General features: G+C 33.2%; 1 pseudogene; it reads left to right on the top strand.

The window, feature by feature from the left end:
• The first annotated feature begins 9,112 nt into the window (after positions 1-9,112).
• On the top strand, positions 9,113-16,373 carry LOC114424024 (annotated as a pseudogene).
• The last annotated feature ends 2,705 nt before the right edge of the window (positions 16,374-19,078 follow it).

Raw genomic sequence — 19,078 nt, forward strand, 5'->3', positions numbered from 1 at the left:
TTTTCTATAATAATTGTGTTATAAAATGCCAGATCAATTTTGCTGGTTTGACCCAGAAATGATGAATTGATTTTGTGTTTGATATATAAATTAACTACCAAATCGTTCAAGGAATTGGTGAAGAATCAAAACTGGTCAAAACCTAGTAAAATCAATTCATAACAACTTTACATCTAGAATAAAAAAGAAAATGATAAGTTAATATAAAATTATAAGAAATCAAGGTATAAAAAATTGTAAATAGATATAATGATTAAATTATAGTATGTTTTATAAGAATACTGGTTTAAACGTTTTTTGCATTGGTCATCGATTCTAAAATGGTCCAATTTTGTAGAGTAATTGAACCAATCACCAGACGAATTTTCAATTAGACAGGTAGAACTGGCCATATCTGATTTCAAAAACATTTTTTTTTAGAGAAATAAGCGTATAACATTTCGGTTCATGATCAAGTTAATACAAGGAATAACATGAATGCATGATAAAATGTAGAAAGACTAGGCAAAGATGGAGTCACCTTTATTAATTCATGGACAACACCACCATTATAATGAACCCCACAACATAGGTTTGATTATGAAGTAACACACTTTAATTTCACACTTCTCAATGAGGAAGCCTATTTCAGAATTATCCGCAGATGAACTTGAGATCTTATTCACCAGAATCTTGCTGTCAGTTTCAAATTAATATGATACGCTGCATGACTTCGATCGATTTCAAAAACTATGCTATGCATTGATGAGCTTGTACAAAAGTTAGTCTGCAGATGCTTGTTGACTTTTATGAACCGGATCTGGTTTTGTTTTATAATTTGTGGATAACAATTAGCACATATGTATGTGTGTGTATATATATATACAATGATGTGATTCTACGAAAATCGGTCTACAAAATTTTGTTGACTTTTAAAATCAGCGCTTGATGTGCTTGTACAAAAGTTGTGTTAAAAAATTTTGCAGCAACAAAAATGGGCTTCTCTCTGTTACCAAAAGCAACTAGTCCTACTAGCATTTTGTTCTTGGTTCTGCTGTCTTGTACTTGTTTCACTTCAACAGGTTCACCCCATTACTTTTGTTTTCTTTCTTCCTTGTCTCTGTCTTTAAATTTTCATTGGTTCGGTGCCTTTTGTATAATGGATGGTTCAGTTTTCCTGAAATTAATGCATGTCCGTGTCAGTTTCTGGTGGGATCTTCATTTTATGCTGCATGGAGCTTATGCCCTCTTGAATTTGGAAATGCGTGTATGCTTGTGAAAGATGCAACATTTGTTCTTTGAATTTGATAAAGAAATTGTGGAAACTTCTGATCATTTATTACTGCTAATCTTGTTGATGCCAATTATATTAAGTAGAAGTATGTTGTTTAGCTTGCTTTGCTGCTATGATGAAGATATAGATATGGAACAAAGAAATTAAATAAAATTGCGTTCTGACTACTTTAAAATAAGAATTGATTTGGCATTTGAGTTTTCGTGGCGTCAAGTGAGAAGTTGATGATTTGTTTGTATTGTTTTCCCCTTTTGGCGTTTAGAATATGTTTCAAGTTGAAAGCTTACACGAGATTTGCTTTGGCTGTAAATGAAATAATTCATGTATAAAGCTCCTCGCACAGATTTTAGATCCGGGATATATAACTTCCAGTTTTTTATCATTAGATATGTTGGGTGCAAAGGATCGATGGACTCATGAATCATCCATGCTACAAAAATTAAATATGTAAAGATGAAGAACAATAACTTCTCCAGCCGTTGACATAAACAATATGTTTGCTTTCTTGCTTTCCTTTATGACTACTTAAGCCAGTCTAGCAATTTCGTGTCTCATAATTTCTATTGACTATGTAGTAAAGTGGTATAGTACAGGAATATTTAGAGGTTCAACATTTACTTTGTATTTTCTCCTTTTCATTCCACTGGTTGCTCATATATATTGTTGGGAAACCGAGAAAATGAAACACCGGAAAGATTTTTACTAATGGGTCTAAAACAAAGTTGAGGAAATGAAACACCGGAAAGATTTGTTCTAAGCTGGGAATTTGCTTCTGCCTTGAAAGAATCCAAAAGCAAGGTTTGATTCAGCTGGTGTTAAAGTAATTGCAATGGGAACTAAATGCCAAATGATTGAGGGAAATGGATTGAGTTTTTAAATTTGGTTGTTTATGTACAGGACCAACCTTGAAATCATGCTCAATTTTTTATGAGATCCATAGCATTTCATATCACTATATAGTAGTTTTTGCTTGGTTTTTTATTTTTGTACTTGCTTTACTAGTGCTAAGTTAAGCATATGTAAGTAGATCGTTGCCATGTGCTTGGAATATTTGTTATACTTCACTGCTAGAAATCACACTTTTTACATCGATCGAAAATGATATTCAACATCGGTGATCAACCGTTTTTGAATATGATGTCTTTGAAAGTTAAAAGTTTCAGCATCGGTCCTCAATTGACCATTGTAGAAATATAATGTTTTTTACATCGGTGTTGTCCTGACCACTGATGTAGAAATTAGGCCTTCTACATTGTTGTTGATGTCATAACCGTAGTTGAAATTAGACCTTCTACATTGGTAATGTCCTGACCACTGATGTAGAAATTAGACCTTCTACATCGGTGTTGTAGTCGTAAACGATGTAAAAAAGATGTGTTTTAACATTGGTGCTTACATCACAACTAATGTTAAATATTGAATAACCTGCAATTAAAATTTAGGTTAATTAATAATCAAAATTTATATTTTTAATATTATCAATATTGATAATAATCAATAAATATTATTATGTAATATTAAAATCAACATTTATAATTACAATATTATCAATATTGCTAATATATAATCAATAAATATTATTATCTAATATTAAAATCAGTATTTATAATTATTGATTATGATATCCTATTATAAGAAACCAAGATAAAAGAATATAAATTTCATATGAATTCAGCTATACAAGTTTGTCATAAATTCTAAGAAGTAAAGAGTAGCATGTACTTGAAGAATGAACATAAATATCAAAGAATTATTGAATATTTCAAATGAGCTTTTAATATATCTGTAGTACCAGCCACTGCCCCAAGCATAGCATTCTCAGTATCATTGGGATCTCTTTTTGCCTGCAAAAGTGCAAAGAAACAAAAATTCAGAAACAATGAATTCTCTCGAGAGCCTTTTGTTAGGGATAGATAATAGAAAATTTATTAGATAGAAAAGATGACAAAGTACAAGTATGGATAAAAGATATCATCCAAAGTAGAGTGAATGAAAAAAAAAGATACAAGGAGTGAGCCCAAATTTTTTAGTAGGACTCAAAATTCACCAAACATAGAATTGCTCAAGAACCTATACATCAATCATTATGTTGAAAAAATGAGAAAGAAGATTTGGTTTGAAGACTAAATTCTGTTTACTCAACTTCGTTGCATCTCTCATGCGAAGGGCAAGGTTATCACCAATGTTAAGTACAAGAGTGTGGAGCACCGTGTGATAGCACAAACAGATGGGACCAGAATGTCCATTACCTCATTCTATAACCCTGGCAGTGATGTTGTCATCTACCCTGCTCCAGAATTGTTGGAGAAAGAGGCAAAAGAGAAAAACCAGCTCAACCCAAAATTTGTGTTTGAAGCCAAAAAATAATGAAAAAAGGCATTATGGATCTGATCATAATTCTGCAAACAACATCATATCTCCTCTCTCTTACATAAAACTTCCTCATAGTTCTCAAAATAAATAAAAAGCACCACTCAGAACAATATTTTAAAGCAGAAATCATATGCTACCTTGAAATTAATAACTAATTAAAAGTGAAAGGATTGGTTTCAACAAGCACCAAGACTCAAGTATATGATAAAAAAAACTCTAAATCTCAAATAAATATGCACCTGGAAATTCTTGGGCTGAAAGGATTGGTTTCAACAAGCTTTCAGTTTCAACAGCCTGTAGACGAAAAGTCAATAATTGTACTGTAAGGGAATATACGGCCAATGCTTAAAAAAAATAGCTCATTGACAGTAGAAACCATTAACTATTATCAACATTTCTCTATTTTCAAGACAAAATATTAAGCTGTAACAATCTCAATTTCTAACTAGTGTTCATTCTGTTTCAATCCCTTGATACAAAACATTTTGTTGATCGATTTCTACATTAAATTACCAAAAACAGAACAATTAATTCTCTTAAAAAAAACTATAAGATTGTTTTGTTTTTCATTGCATGTAAGTGAATGAATTATATGAAACCATCATAGAGCTTATTTTAATAGATTCTGGACGCTTAAACCAATGATAACCGACCAGTGCTGGTATTAATGGCTGTTTTCTCAAGTATTCAACAAATAATTATGCCAGCTCTAGGTACAAAGTGTTTATTAGTATTGTTACAAATAGACACTTATAGTGATATTGAAAGTAATCCTTTGTGCATTTTGCATTATAAAAATAATAAAATGAATAACATGTTAAGAAAATGAAGAAATAAAAAAGGATGAAATTAAGGTGGAAGCAAGAGTGTTACCAATATTCGAGAGAGATTGTGTCTGAGCTGGTTCTGGTAAGATCCTAGGAGATTGTGTCAAGAGGCTTAATCCTTGGTTTGACAAGTAAAAATTAGGTTTATTTTTCATGGAAACAATTGATATATGAGAGCTTGCATTTGATGTGTAAACAGAATTATCAGTATCTCCGATATGATTATAAGCATCATACTTCTTAAAAAAATTCAATTTTTTTTGTCAAAATGACTACCCGTTTGGCTTTTTTGAAACAAATTTGATAATTCTCTGCTTCATTTTTTCCCCTCCAATTGTTCCAATTCATCAATAAAAGAAATTCAAATTTATTTTTAGGACTAAAGGAGTGTCAAATTGATCAAAGACAGGATATACGAAGTGTAGAAACGCACATTACTAAGTTATAATAAAAACATGTTGCATATTGATTAAAAAAATTTGGATTTACCATTAAATATACGAGGGAAGAAAATATGACCATGTTAAATCCATCAGTGAAGGCATCAGCAACAAATCCCCCAACTAGAGGCATCAAGGTTGTTGTTCCTACCCAGTAGTTTACACTTTTGGCAGTTGTTAAGAAAATGAATAACATGTTAAGAAAATGAAGAAATAAAAAAGGATGAAATTAAGGTGGAAGCAAGAGTGTTACGAATATCCGAGAGAGATTGTGTTTGAGCTGGTTCTTGTAAGATCCCAGGAGTAGTAGCATTTTGATGTTTGTCTCCGAGCACCTTATTTAACATACGATAATTTAGAGAGATAAAAAGGACAATAGAAAAAATAACTAGTGATGAATTAAAGGCATGAATTGAACTTACCTAGAGTTGACTCTCTAATAATATCATGATCTTTTGAGAGAAAGGCATGAATTCACTTGGTGCCTATTCTCACTTTGATCATTGGCTTTTGACCCCAAGTCTTCAATGGCCATGTGTTAGTATCTATTTTGTTTATTCTTGCATGCTAAACATGGATAACTAAATTTGTTTTGGGCTGCCACCGTTTTGGTCTGTGAATCAGAAGAGCGATTGATATTTCAAACTCTATATTATTTGTGTCAAAGCAAAACAGGTATGGTTTTTCGCTGCTCTATTTCCCATTTTGGCTCAAAAAAATGACGAAGAGTGCTTGAGAAAAAATAGTTATTTTTTTCTTAAAGAAACATCTTTTTGAAGATAAAATTTGGTGTGAAACTGTTTATTGATGTTGTGGATATCTGCCATTATGTATGCGAATGGTTTTTAAATCGTGTATTTGACTGTTCTTAGATTTTCTTCTCACTTTTTCATGAAACTTTATGCATTCCACCTATTTGTTGAAATTCTTGTGCCAATCATTTTCCTAACTAAGTTATTAGTTTTGTGTTTTTTTCTTTCTTTGTTTAAACATTATTTTCGAGTCAATAGTTATTTTGATCCCTATCTTCGTAATCATTTTGTGCATTAATCTCTATCTTTTTTAAATGTAAAAAATAGTCTTTATCTTTACATAAGTTTTGTAAAATAATTCTTCCATTGAATTTTAATTAACCTCATTAGTGAGGTATATTGTTAGTAATTTTAGTGTGACGTAAACAGAGTTGAGAAAGCCTTCGGCGAGAGCAGTCAAACCATAATCAGATAAACAGAGTGAATCCAAATCGCTCTGGTCAGAGGCAGAGCCATGTTTATCATTCACGTAGTGCAGTTTCACCGAGGAATTGCCGCTCGTGCGTCTTCTCCCCTACGAGAAACGAAGGGAAAGAAACAATCAGATAGAGAAACTAAGGAACAAAGAACAGAGAACAGAGAAAACAGAGAGAGAAATCTGGGAAGGAAGTAAGGGAAATTGGAGCTTACGAGGTGAGCAGGGATTGAAACAGAGAGGCGCTCATCGATGTGAACGGTGATGATGTTGGAGAAACGCGCGGCGAGGAGATGGATGAAGAGGTTAGGGGAGCCCGAGGCGTCGATGCGGATGGTGGCGCGTGTGAAGCGCTCGAGGCTGGACTTCGAGTCCAGGCGGCTGAATGGCCCTTTTTGGGTCTCATAAACTGCCCTCACGACATTTCTTGCAGCTGGAAGATAGATAGAAATGTACAAGTGAGAAAAGGAAGCATAATCAGCGATTCAAGGAAGGTTTAAAGGGAGCTTCGGGGGAAGAATATGGGGGTTATTGCAAGTGAAAGAATGAGAAAATAAAAGATGAAGTTATTATATTAGAAGTTAGAACCTCACAAATTTACAATAGCAGCCTCCATTTTATTTACCAAAGCACTTAAGTTTTTTAAATTTCTACAAGCTTCCTATGTTTAATGGAAACTAATTTAGTTTAAATACAGATTGCAACTTGTTTTATGAAAACATTAATATAAAAGCAAATATTTTAGGATATTAGTTAAATAAAATATTACTAAGTGTTAGGTACAAAAATTAAGAAAAAAATAAATATTAAATTGAAAAAAATAACAAGAATTTTTTATGAATTTATTTATTCTTCATACTTTTCTTCTAATTTTTTATGATCTAGTTTTTGTCTTGTATAAGGAATTTTATTCTGTTGGAATTTTTGTGTGTTTTTTCCTTCTTTTCTCTTCTTCTTTTATAAGTACAAATTAGCGGACTTCTTGCACTAAGTTTGCCTTTACATTCCTTAATTAGTCATGTTTTTCTTAATTATTGTGTTCTCCTTAATTATTCTTCGTTCCTTAATTAGCCATGTTTTCCTCAATTAGTCTTCTTTCCTTAATTATCCTTGTTTTCCTCAATTAGTCTTTTTTTCTTAACTAGCTTCGCTTTGCTTAGTTAACTTTGCTTTCCTTAATTAGTTTGTTTTCCTTAATTAGTTTTATTTTACTCACTAAGCATCATAAATTCATCACTTTTAATATTCTCTACACAAAAACTTAAATGATGTTAATTTAATAATTATTTGCTCAAAAAGAGAAAATAAGGAGAGAAAAATTACAAATTCTTATATAATTTAACTCCAAAATATATTCACAATTAGTAGTTATTAATGATCTGAATGCTTAAAAGTAGGAAGCCTGTTCAAAGGTACTAAGTGTGAGTAAAGAGGAAACCTAAGTACTAAGTAACCATGCACTTTCTTCTGTGCTTATCATGAACATTTTTTATTTTTGTTTTTCTTTCGCTAATGTAATATTAAGGAGAATAGTCATCTTTTATGTTATGACGGTGCAAAATTTCTTGTTGTAGGCAGACATGTTGTTGCGAGGATATTATGGATGGAACTCGCGACGTGCCCTCCAAATCCTTAATCAATTTTTTCCAAAGGTATTGTACCTCTAAAGCAACCATTCACATGGCAGAACTCAAAACCAAAATGATGCCTTTGGTGCAGCTATTATTCACTTCAGTTGATGCTTGATGTAGCATGTAATTTAAAATGATTTATGGGTTAAAGCACAAAGTTTCTTGAAATGATATATTTTTTACCCCAGTTCTTTATGCATTTTGACATCCTAGTGGGATATCTTGCTAATTTTATACCCTTTCAATTCTTTCTTAAATAATTCCTTTGACAGTTTGATGTAGCTTATTATCCTGCCTACATTATATAATTTTCTGTATCCCACTTCCCGGGATACTGCAACACAACCTTCACTTGATCATTTATTTTGGAGGTAATGATTCCATGAGTAAATTACAGGCGAGGAATAAAGATCCCTTCACTTTCAATGTTCTGAAGTTTCATATGATTAAAGGTGAAGGGTTACTTAGCACGAACCAATAACAAAGTGATGCGTCATGTAATTTAGTTTACATATATGTTGCAACTTTTTTTTTTAGTTTTTACTTTTATAAAATTATTAAATTAGTTTCTATATGTGTGAACATTTATTTGGTATTTGTCATCATGGCAATGAAATGACGCTATATTTTAAAGCATTCCTAATTTAGTCTTTATACATATAATACATTCTTAATTTAATCCTTGTACATATAGCCTATTTTTAATTTAATCTTTATATGTGTAACACATTCTTAAATTAAATGAGAGTATTAGAGATATAATAATATTAAAATGTAAAAGAACTGTTTATGGGTTTAATTACAACCATTTTATATGTAAAAGATTTGTTTTGTATTAGTAAAATGGTCTCTAAATTTTTTATAATTTTTTTTTAAAAAAAGACATTCTAAAATAGTTATTCAGAGAATCGTCTTAGAAAGTCAAGACGGTTATTCAGAGGATCGTAAAATCGTCTTAGACATTCTAAGACAGTTATTCAGAGGACTGTAAAATTATCTTAATTTTTTTGTTTTTTTTTAAAAAAAAAAAAACATTCTAAGATTGTTATTTATAGAACCATCTTAAAAAGTCTACTTGACACTTTTACAAAAAATCATCTTAAAATCTTTTTTTTGTTTTTAATTTAGAAAAAAACAAATTCTAAAACGGTTAAAATTTTCTGAATAACCATCTTAGAATGATACAAAAATCATCTTAAAATGATAATTTTTCTAAGACGATTTCTTAAAAATCGCCATAAAAAGTCTTAATTTTTCATGGCATAACCTTCAAAAACGATTCACAATCGGTTGTTGTATACCGTGAAAAACTGTTGTCATAGACCCTTTTTCTAGTAGTACATGGAGATGTGTAAATTAGGTCTCCAATTTCCATGGTGTAGTATTGTGATTTCCTTCTAGATACTAAGTTGTACACTCGTATATTTCTTTTCTCGGTATGTTTACAGTCCAGGTACACCACATTTGGGCTCAATTGCATGTAACGTGCTCTAGGAAGAATAATTTGTCACCTTCGGTTCAATGTACTAAGCATATGTACCCTACCCGAGTCCACTGGCAGTTAAGCGAAACTTCAAAAAATACTGGCGTGTGAAGGTTACTATTACTAATTTTAATTACAGGATGAATTATTCAGACTGGAACTTGCTTGTTCATCACCCTAACTTCAACAATCGGACTCAAGTGTTTTGTTTCAACTACAATTTATTGACTATTGATGCATATACAAGTGCGGCCCTAACATGTTTGTTTCAAATTTTTGTAGTAATATTTTTTTCTTAATTCTTCATCATGAAACATCAAACCTTTTTCTTCTTATTTTCGTAAACTAAAAGGTAATTACTGATTTTGAGTTGGTTATGAACAGATGATCTAGCAATGATGTGGGGAATTAAGTCCCGTCATAATGGCATTCTCAACCAAGCTGGCCCTAAAGGCAATATTGTTCAAGCAGAGATACTCTTCCGAAAGAATAAAGCAACTTTTTACTTCTGAGAAGGGTTGGGCTTTTCCTCGAAGGATCTACTTCGATGATGACATGTGTGTGATGCCACCATCTAGTTCTTATGCATTTTAGAGCATAATGAGAATGCAGAGTTCGATCTCAACAAGTGTTCCTACTACTGAAGACGATATATAAAGACAATGATCACGAGGATATGGAAAAGAAAACAAGTTGTTATGAGTTTTATTGAAATTTGTTCTTCATAAATTTAATTAAGTGCATGGCCCGTGCTTTGTTGCTTTCAAAAATTCAATTATGTTTTTTTATGGGATATGATTATATAAGCATCATGAAGTGTTTCTAATTTAGAAGAGTTGTTTCCGGATATGATTATACAGCTCTAACTCAGAATTAAAATTTATAATAAATTAACGCTTCTGAATATATAACTGTATCATAATTAAAATTCAAAATAAATTAGTACTTTTAAATATAAATATTATATTTTAAATTTATGATAAAGAATTAACACTGTGATACAATGTTTTTAATTACGGATAATTTCTTTAAAAACTAAAATTTGATTTAGAATTAAAGATATCAATAATAGATTGAAAGAGATAAAAGATTTTAAAAAAAAATCCTAAAACTGCCCTAGTTGAAGAACGATAACTAAAAAAATGCTCTCATTGATGAATAACTCGTTGTTTTAATTTTAATTTATATAGAGAGAATATATAAAGTATATTATAAATAAAATTTAGAATAAATAAATATTTTATAATATATAAAATATATTATAAATTTATGATAAATAATTTATATTGTGATACAATGTTATCTTTAACTATTGAGAGTTTTCTTAACAAAATATTGAAATTCAATTCCAAGTCAAGGATATTAAAAAATACTAGAAATAATAACTAAAAATGCTCTTAGATCGAGAGAGAGAAGAGATTAAAAAAATCTCTGAAAATACTCTTCTTAAAAAATAATAACTAAAAATGCTCTTGTTTTATCTAGTTATTCTAAATTTCTAATGGATAAATTTATGAAAAACAAAAATGTTACACACTAACGGAATTTTAAAATGAATGGATAACAACCGTTAGTCGGCAAAAGTTTTACGGTTCATACAAGTTAGTACGTCTACTGGGCAAAAACATCAAATGGGGGTACTTTTACAAATTATTTACTAAAAAGGGGCTCTTTTGTAATTATTTTCAGGGGGGTCTATTTTTTTATTACAAAGCGCCCCCAGACAGGCGCCTCCACTGTGCACGTGACACGTGGCACGGACGCGGCGCACGAAGGAACAGCAGGTAGCGCCCCTGACGCGGGCGCATCTGCTAGCGCCCTGGGTGCGACTGGTGGCGCCCCTACTACAGGCGCGACCCCAGGCGCCTAGGGACCAGGTGCCTCCCTCTCCCCCACCCCCTCCAGCCCGTTAAAGGGTGGTCCCCCCCCACCCCCCCCGCCCCACCCCACTCCCTCCTGGTCCCCCGCCCTCCCCCTCACCCCCCTCCCCCAAGCTCCCCTCTGTCCCCCACGAGGCTTGTCCCCCCCCCCCCCTCCTCCCAGCCATTTTTGTTTCCATTCTCCCAGCAAGGTATGTTAATTTTTTAATTGTTTCAAATTTATTTATTTTTTATAAATTGTTATATTTTATTATTTGTATGTTTTTTTTGCAGGTAGTCATCTTGTGTACAAGAAAATTATATTAACTCACAACACAACAAGTTTATTTTCTTTATCTTTATATATTTTTGCTGTTAGTTTAATTTTTTTATTATTTTAATAATTTTTTATTAATTATATAACAAATTTTTTATTTTTGTTACGGTTGTTTAATTTTTAGAATATAAATTTAATTAAGATTCATAATAAATATTACTGTAATATTGTTATTAGGCGTATTTAAAAAAAGAAAGATATATTATATATATATTTTCTGAAAGTTGAGAAAAAAAATTCCTCAATGTGAAGAAATTATATATATATATATATATATATATATATATATATATGTATGTATGTTTATTGAAATTGCTGAAATTGACAAAATATATATATATATATATATATATATATATATATTTTCTGAAAATGAAGAAAAAAAATTTCTCAATGTGTAGAAATTATTTTTTATTATATATATATGTTTTTTGAAATTGTTGAAATGGAGAAAAAAAAATATATTTTCTGAAAATCAAGTAAAAAAATTCCTCAATGTGAAGAAAATTTAAATTACGTGTTTGTTTGTAAAATTTAAATTACGTGTTCGTTTCTAAAATTTAAATTATGCGTACGTACTTGACTTTATTTATTATTTATGATATGTGTGACTATTAATTATTTTTTCTTTCTATACAGGAGTTTTAATATGGCTAGTTCGTCATCTTCTCATCATTATGACGTGGCATCTGGACCATTAGAGGATGATTTATTGTGGATGCACAAAAATCATATATCCCAACATATTTGGAATGGTGCTAATGATAGGACGTTAAAAATCCGACGAGCCACACCACTGTACAATCATAGAGAAGCACCGCCTGAAGAAATTATTCCTCCATTACAAATTTCGGGTTTGTACCCGATAATGAAATTGGCGCAGTTGAAAGTGAATGGAGCATTGGTTAATGCTTTTATTGAAAGGTAGAGGCCAGAAACGCATACATTTCATTTGAAGTGTGACGAGGCAACTATTACACTTCAAGATGTTTCTGTGCTACTCGGTATTCCTGTGGATGGAAGACCATTAATTGGAAATACAAATATTGACTGGTTTGAGTTGTTTCATGAATTATTGGGTGTCATGCCTGACGATGCTGCAATTGATGGGAACTCAATTAAATTGAGTTGGTTGTCTTCTCATTTTGCAAATATTCATGATTTTACAGACAACCAAGAAGGCCTTGAAAGATTTGCTCGTGCTTGGATCTTACGATTCATAGGAGGGGTAATGTTTGTTGACAAAAGCAACAAACGGGTGCATTTGAAATATTTGCAGTTTCTGAGAGACCTTAGAGAGTGCACCAGTTATGCATGGGGAGCTGCTGTTTTGGGTAACCTTTATAGAGAGATGTGCATCGCAACAGACTATAATACTAAATCAATAGGCGGTTTCACTCTCTTGATTCAATTATGGGCATGGGAACGATGCCCAACGTTAGCCCCCTCAGTTATTCCTCCGCAACAACAAAACGCGCCACTTGGTTACAGGTATACTTTCCTTTACTATTTTGAATTCATTATTAATAAACATGCTTGGTTGATGTTAATCATTATTCTATGTAACATTTTATTTTGTTATTTAATTTTTTGTGAAGATGGTTGGGAGGTGAATTGCATCACATAGGCAATGACAATTTAATTGAGTTTCGTCGTAAATTAGATGTCATGAAACGCGATGAGGTAACAATTTTGATGTTTGTTTATTAAATGATGTTATATTTCTTAATTAATTTATTAAATTTAACTTTTATATGCAGTTTGTATGGGTCCCTTATGCTGGACATGTGGAAATGAATTTGAGTCAAGTTTGTTTTTTTGGGTCTGTATTATGGACATATATCATACCACTTATTTGTTTTCAAAAAGTGGCATGACACCAGTCGGATAGAGTCATGAGACAATTTGGAATGCAGCAACCTATTCCGGGACCAGTAATGCAACCCAACAACATACATGACTTGACATTAAAGGGAAAGGAAGGAAAAAATTGGATGCGACTAATGCAACCCGCGCTTAATGAATGGAATAGTCGCTATGAAAGGAGAGTAGAGCAAACGCCGCCACGAACAAGGACCCTCAGTCTGAACTCTGAATATATGAGGTGGTACAGGCGTAAAACAAAAGTTTATGTCGACCCAAAACATGCAAGAAGAGGACTATTGGTATACATTGTCCATTATAATTTAGAAAAGAATGTTGCGCTTATTGAAGATTATTTTAATAACTATTCATTTATTTTCTATGCAGGGTGAAATCGCCGAAACACTACATTTTATGGTGTTGCATGTTGGGAGAAGGGTTTGTACTTTTGACGATTTACTGCCATGTATCGAGAAGATCACTCTTTTGTCTGAGGAAGAGAATAGGATACTTGAGGCACATGAAGATGCTCCCCCTTCTCAGCCACAATTTGAACATCAACAGTTTAATATACTACAACAAAGTGTGGAGACTCGAGGCTTAGCGCGACGTCGGGAAACTGTTGATGCAACAACGTATAGTTTGTCTCCAATGCCAGAACGACAACATGGAATGTATTACACACCGCCGGCATTCACCCAAGAACCGTCTCAGATGTCGCCGATGTATTCATACCCCCATGATTTTCAACGAGGGTATAGTTTTGTAGGCATATTTGGGTCCTCTCCTCCTTCAACGGGAACTCCTTCATTTACCCAAAGTGGTTAAGTATCGACCCCAAATGCCCCACTTGCTGGTCCGTGGAATGTACCTGGAGATATACCCGACATGGACGACTTATTAGGGGTCGATTTACGTCATGATTTCTTTGGCGAGGCTGACCAAGTGGATGAAAGGGTGAATCCTAGAAGAAGAAATCCTGATAGGGCAGCTAGAAATTGGGACCGACCATGTGGGACTTCGTCGCGGCATCACAGACATAGTGATGATTGATTAATAATGACTTTATATTTTTTCTGCATGGTTTAACATTTTCATGTACTTTGTATTATTTTTTTCCATGTGTTTCATATTGTCATGTACTTTGTATGATTTTTTTTCATGTTAATTTTATATTATTGTCACTTCAACGTTTCAATCTTATTGTGCAATGCTTTTAAAATAAATAAAAATAAATAACCATAATGTTAATGACACATAAACCAAAAGTGATCTCTAACGTAATTTAATGGTCAAATAAAAAAAGAATTGACCAAATCAAAAAACATTTTAAAACATTTTAGGATTTCAAAATGTATTTTATTAAAAATGTACTTATATATACTTCAAAAAGAGAGAATAATAAAATATAAAAAAATAAAAAATAATACTAATAATAAAAATGAAAAAAATTTAAATTTTTGATAAACAAATTAAAAAATATACAATTTAGAGTGTATAAAAAATAATCTTATTGAAATTTTGGGGTGGGGGTGTGGGAATAGAAAAAAATAACAAATAATACTAATAATAAAAATGAAAAAAAATTAAATTTTTGATAAACAAATTAAAAAATATACAATTTAGAGTGTATAAAAAATAATCTTATTGAAATTTTGGGGTGGGGGGTGTGGGAATATAAAAAAATAACAAATAATACTAATAACAAAAATGAAACAAAATTTAAATTTTTGATAAACAAATTAAAAAATATATAATTTTGGGGTGGGGGGGTGTGGGAAGAGGCTGGGGGTGTGAGAAGAAGAGACTGGAGGGTGTGGGAAGAGGCTGGGGGGTGTGACAAGAAGAGACTGGGGGTGGGGGTGGGGGGTAGGCGCCTGGCTGCCCTGCGCTAGCAGTAGCGCCTGCAGCAGGGGCGCCACCAGTGACGCCTGACCCCTGGGCGCTACCAAAGGCGCCCGCGTCAGGGGCACTACCTGCTGTGCCACGTGTCACGTGCACAGTGGAGACGCCTGTCTGGGGGGCGCTTTGTAATAAAAAAACAGACCCCCCCAGAAATAATTGCAAAAGAGTCCCTTTTTGGTAAATAATTTGTAAAAGTGTCCCCATTTGGTATATACAGTGATCCATGACATTCTCTTCAGGAACGTCGTTTTCACATCCATTTGATTCTGCTCAAGATCTACTAATGCCAAAATTGCTCGAAGAGAGTCTTTCTTAGATACAGGGGAAAATGTCTTTGTGTAATTGATTCCTTCTCTTTGAGTGAATCCTTTAGCAACAAGTTTTGCCTTATGTCTCTCAATGTTGCCTTCTGAGTCTTTCTTTGTATTGAAGACCAATCTACATCCGATGGCTTTTGCACCAATAGACAACTCAACGAGATCCTAAACTTGGTTAGAAGAAGAGGTTTACATGAAACAATCTGAGGGATTCTTATCTAGTGTTGGTGAGCACTTAGTCTGCAAGCTTAATAAGTCCATCTATGGATTGAAACAAGCCTCCTGCCAGTGGTATTTAAAATTTCATGAGGTCATTTCTTCATTCAACTTTGAAGAGAATGTCATGGATCACTGTATATACCAGAAGGTCATTATGATGGGACTTAATTCCCCATAGCAATGCTATGGGGAATTAAGTCCCATCATAATGATATTCTCAACCAAGCTGGCCCTAGAGGCAATGTTCAAGCAGAGCTATTATTCCGAAAGGATAACGCAACTTTTACTTCTGACAAGGGTTGGGCTTTTCCTAGAAGGATCTACTTCAATGGTGACATGTGTTTGATGCCACCACCTGATGCTTATCCATTTTAAAGCATAATGAGACTACAGAGTTCGATCTCAACAAGTGTCCTACTGAACACAATGAACATGAGGATAAGGAAAAGAAATAAGTTGTTAAGAGTTTGTTGAAAATGTTTATTAAATAAATTTTATTAAGATCATGGTCCGTGCTTTGTTGCTTTGAAAGTTCAATTATGTTTGTTTCCGGGTATGATTATGTAAGCATCATGAAGTGTTTATAATTTAGAAGAGTTATTCCAACTAAATAGCAGAATAATTGGGCAAGAAAACCCATTTTGCAGTAAGGTATTTATCATTTCAGGAAAGGAAAGCAAATGCATCTAACATAAGATAACAACAATACAAAACACTAGTAATTTATTAATGAGCAAAACGAGACTTAATCCATAAACATCTATCAAGTAGTACTTCTTCCAATAATAAGGGATCACCTTTCAGTCGAGTCAAAGTGAATCATTGCTTTCTTTAATATGGGGAATTTTGTAACTATTCCAATCTTTTTTCTCCATGATTTCCACCATGTAGTGTCACAAAATTTTTGTTATATTTAAAAGATGAAATAAAAAATCCTTGAACGCTTTAACCACAACACACCTATAAAGGTCATCAATAGTCTTAAGTGCTTATTTGTATTGTAAAGATTGAGGGGAAAAAAAAGTCCAGCACATTTACATCTAGAGAATTAACAGGTTGATACATAAAAAAAATGTTGAACCTATCTGTAGCCACTCAGCAAAAGTCAACACAATTGTAATTAATGTGATTTCTTACATCGTCTTGTTAAATCATAATGAACTGTGCTTATTAATCATAGTTAACTTGGTTTGACTCAAAATTAGGAAAAGTGGGAGGGTGTAGGATTTAAAGTATAAGAGACAAGAAGATGAAAGGGAACTGATAATTTTATTGAGCATAAACAGCAAATATTTATACTACAAATTAAAAACAGAAATGTAAACAAACTTGAGAGATATCTGCTAAGCTAATTAACTAAACCATGCATAAAATCCTCCTAAAATATAGCATAGGAACATGTCTTTATTTAACTGATTTGACTCCTTCAACCATATGTTGTTGGAGTCACAAAATCCCAACAATCTCCTCCTTGACTCAACGGCAACATACACCAAGTTTTTGTCGAAGATACTCAAATCTTGCTTGAGGAAGTGATTTTGTTAAAAAATCAGCAAGTTGATTTTCAGTTTTGCAATATAGCAGCTGCACGTCACCTTGCTTTTGCACCTCCCTTAGGAAATACAACTTTATCTTAAAATGTTTTGTTTTCCCATGAAACACAGGGTTCTTAGAAATTGAAATTGCAGCTTGATTATCAACATGAACCTGTGTACTCTCCTTTTGCTCCATGTGTAGATCAGCCATAAGTTTTCTAAGCCAAATTGCTTGATTTGCAGCTGTAACAGCTGCTACGTATTCGGCTTCAGCGGTAGATTGTGCTATGACATCTTGCTTCTTTGAACACCATGAAAAAACTCCAGAACCAAATGTGAAACAGTAGCCTGAAGTGCTTTTCATGTCATCATTACTCCTAGCCCAATCATTATCTGAATATCCATAAAGACTGAAATCTTTTACTGGCTGAAACTTCACTCCATAACCAATAGTACCCTTGATATATCTCAGGATTCTTTTAGCTGCCTTAAAATGAATCTCACTAGCACAGTGCATATATCGTGACAACAAGCTTACTGCATAGGTAATGTCTGGCCTGGTTGCAGTCAAATACATCAGACATCCTATTAAGCTCCTGTACAGTTTTTCATCAACCTTTTCAGCTCCATCTTCATTGCTGAATTTCAACTTTTGATTCATTGGCGTTGCAATTGGCTTGCATTCCTCCATCTTGAACTTTCTATGAATTTCCTTTGCATATTTTTCTTGACTTACAAAGACTTCACCTCTATCTTGTTGCACCTGCATACCAAGGAAAAATGACATTTTTCCAAGATTAGTCATTTCAAAGGCTTCTTTCATTCCTCCTTTAAACTCTTCAATCAGCTCCTTTGAACTTCCTGTCATAAGTAAGTCATCAACATACAAGGAGACAATGACTATTCCAGCATCCGTCTTCTTGACATACAAGGTAAACTCACTTAGACATTTTTCAAAGCCTAAGCTTATCAAATGTGCATCAATTCTGCCATACCAAGACCTTGGGGCCTGCTTTAAGCCATACAAGGCCTTTTTCAGCCGATAGACTTTCTCCTCCTGTCCATGAACTACAAATCCTTCAGGCTGCTCTACAAAAATTTCTTCTTCCAAGTGCCCATTCAAAAAGGCTGATTTAACATCCATGTGATGTATAATCCAACTTTTTGTGCAGCAAGAGCTAACAACAGCCTTATGGTATCCAACCTGGCAACCGGAGAAAAAGTTTCTGAGAAGTCTACCCCGAACATCTGCGCATATCCCTTCACAACAAGCCTCGCCTTATGTTTGTTTACAGAACCATCAACATTAAGCTTGGTTCTATAAACCCATTTCACTCCAATGACATTTTTATCTTTAGGTTTCTCCGTGAGCTCCCATGTTTGATGTTTTTCAATCATATCAAGCTCCTCCTTCATTGCACTTACCCACTTCGAATCAGTTGCAGCTTCATTGTAGTCTACAGGCTCCATTACAGCAACATTACATCTTTGATAAATATCAGAGAGAGATCTAGTTCCTCTAACTTGCTGGTCATCCACACCTTCTTCGCTCTCCTCCTGAACTTGAAGCTTCTCACTTTCCTTGCTCCATTTTTCTTCTTCAAAGAATAGCACATCTCTGCTAACAATAACTTTATTACTTTGTGGCAAGAATATTCTATAGGCTTTTGTTGTTGAGCTATAGCCTACAAAGATTCCCGCTTCCGCACTTCAACCATATGTTGTTGGAGTCACAAAATCCCAACAGAGAGATCTAATCGTCTCTCCGTTATGTTCATAAAAACCAACA

The sequence above is a fragment of the Glycine soja genome, chromosome 8 (genome assembly GCF_004193775.1).
Source record: "Glycine soja cultivar W05 chromosome 8, ASM419377v2, whole genome shotgun sequence".
NCBI lineage: Eukaryota > Viridiplantae > Streptophyta > Magnoliopsida > Fabales > Fabaceae > Glycine > Glycine soja.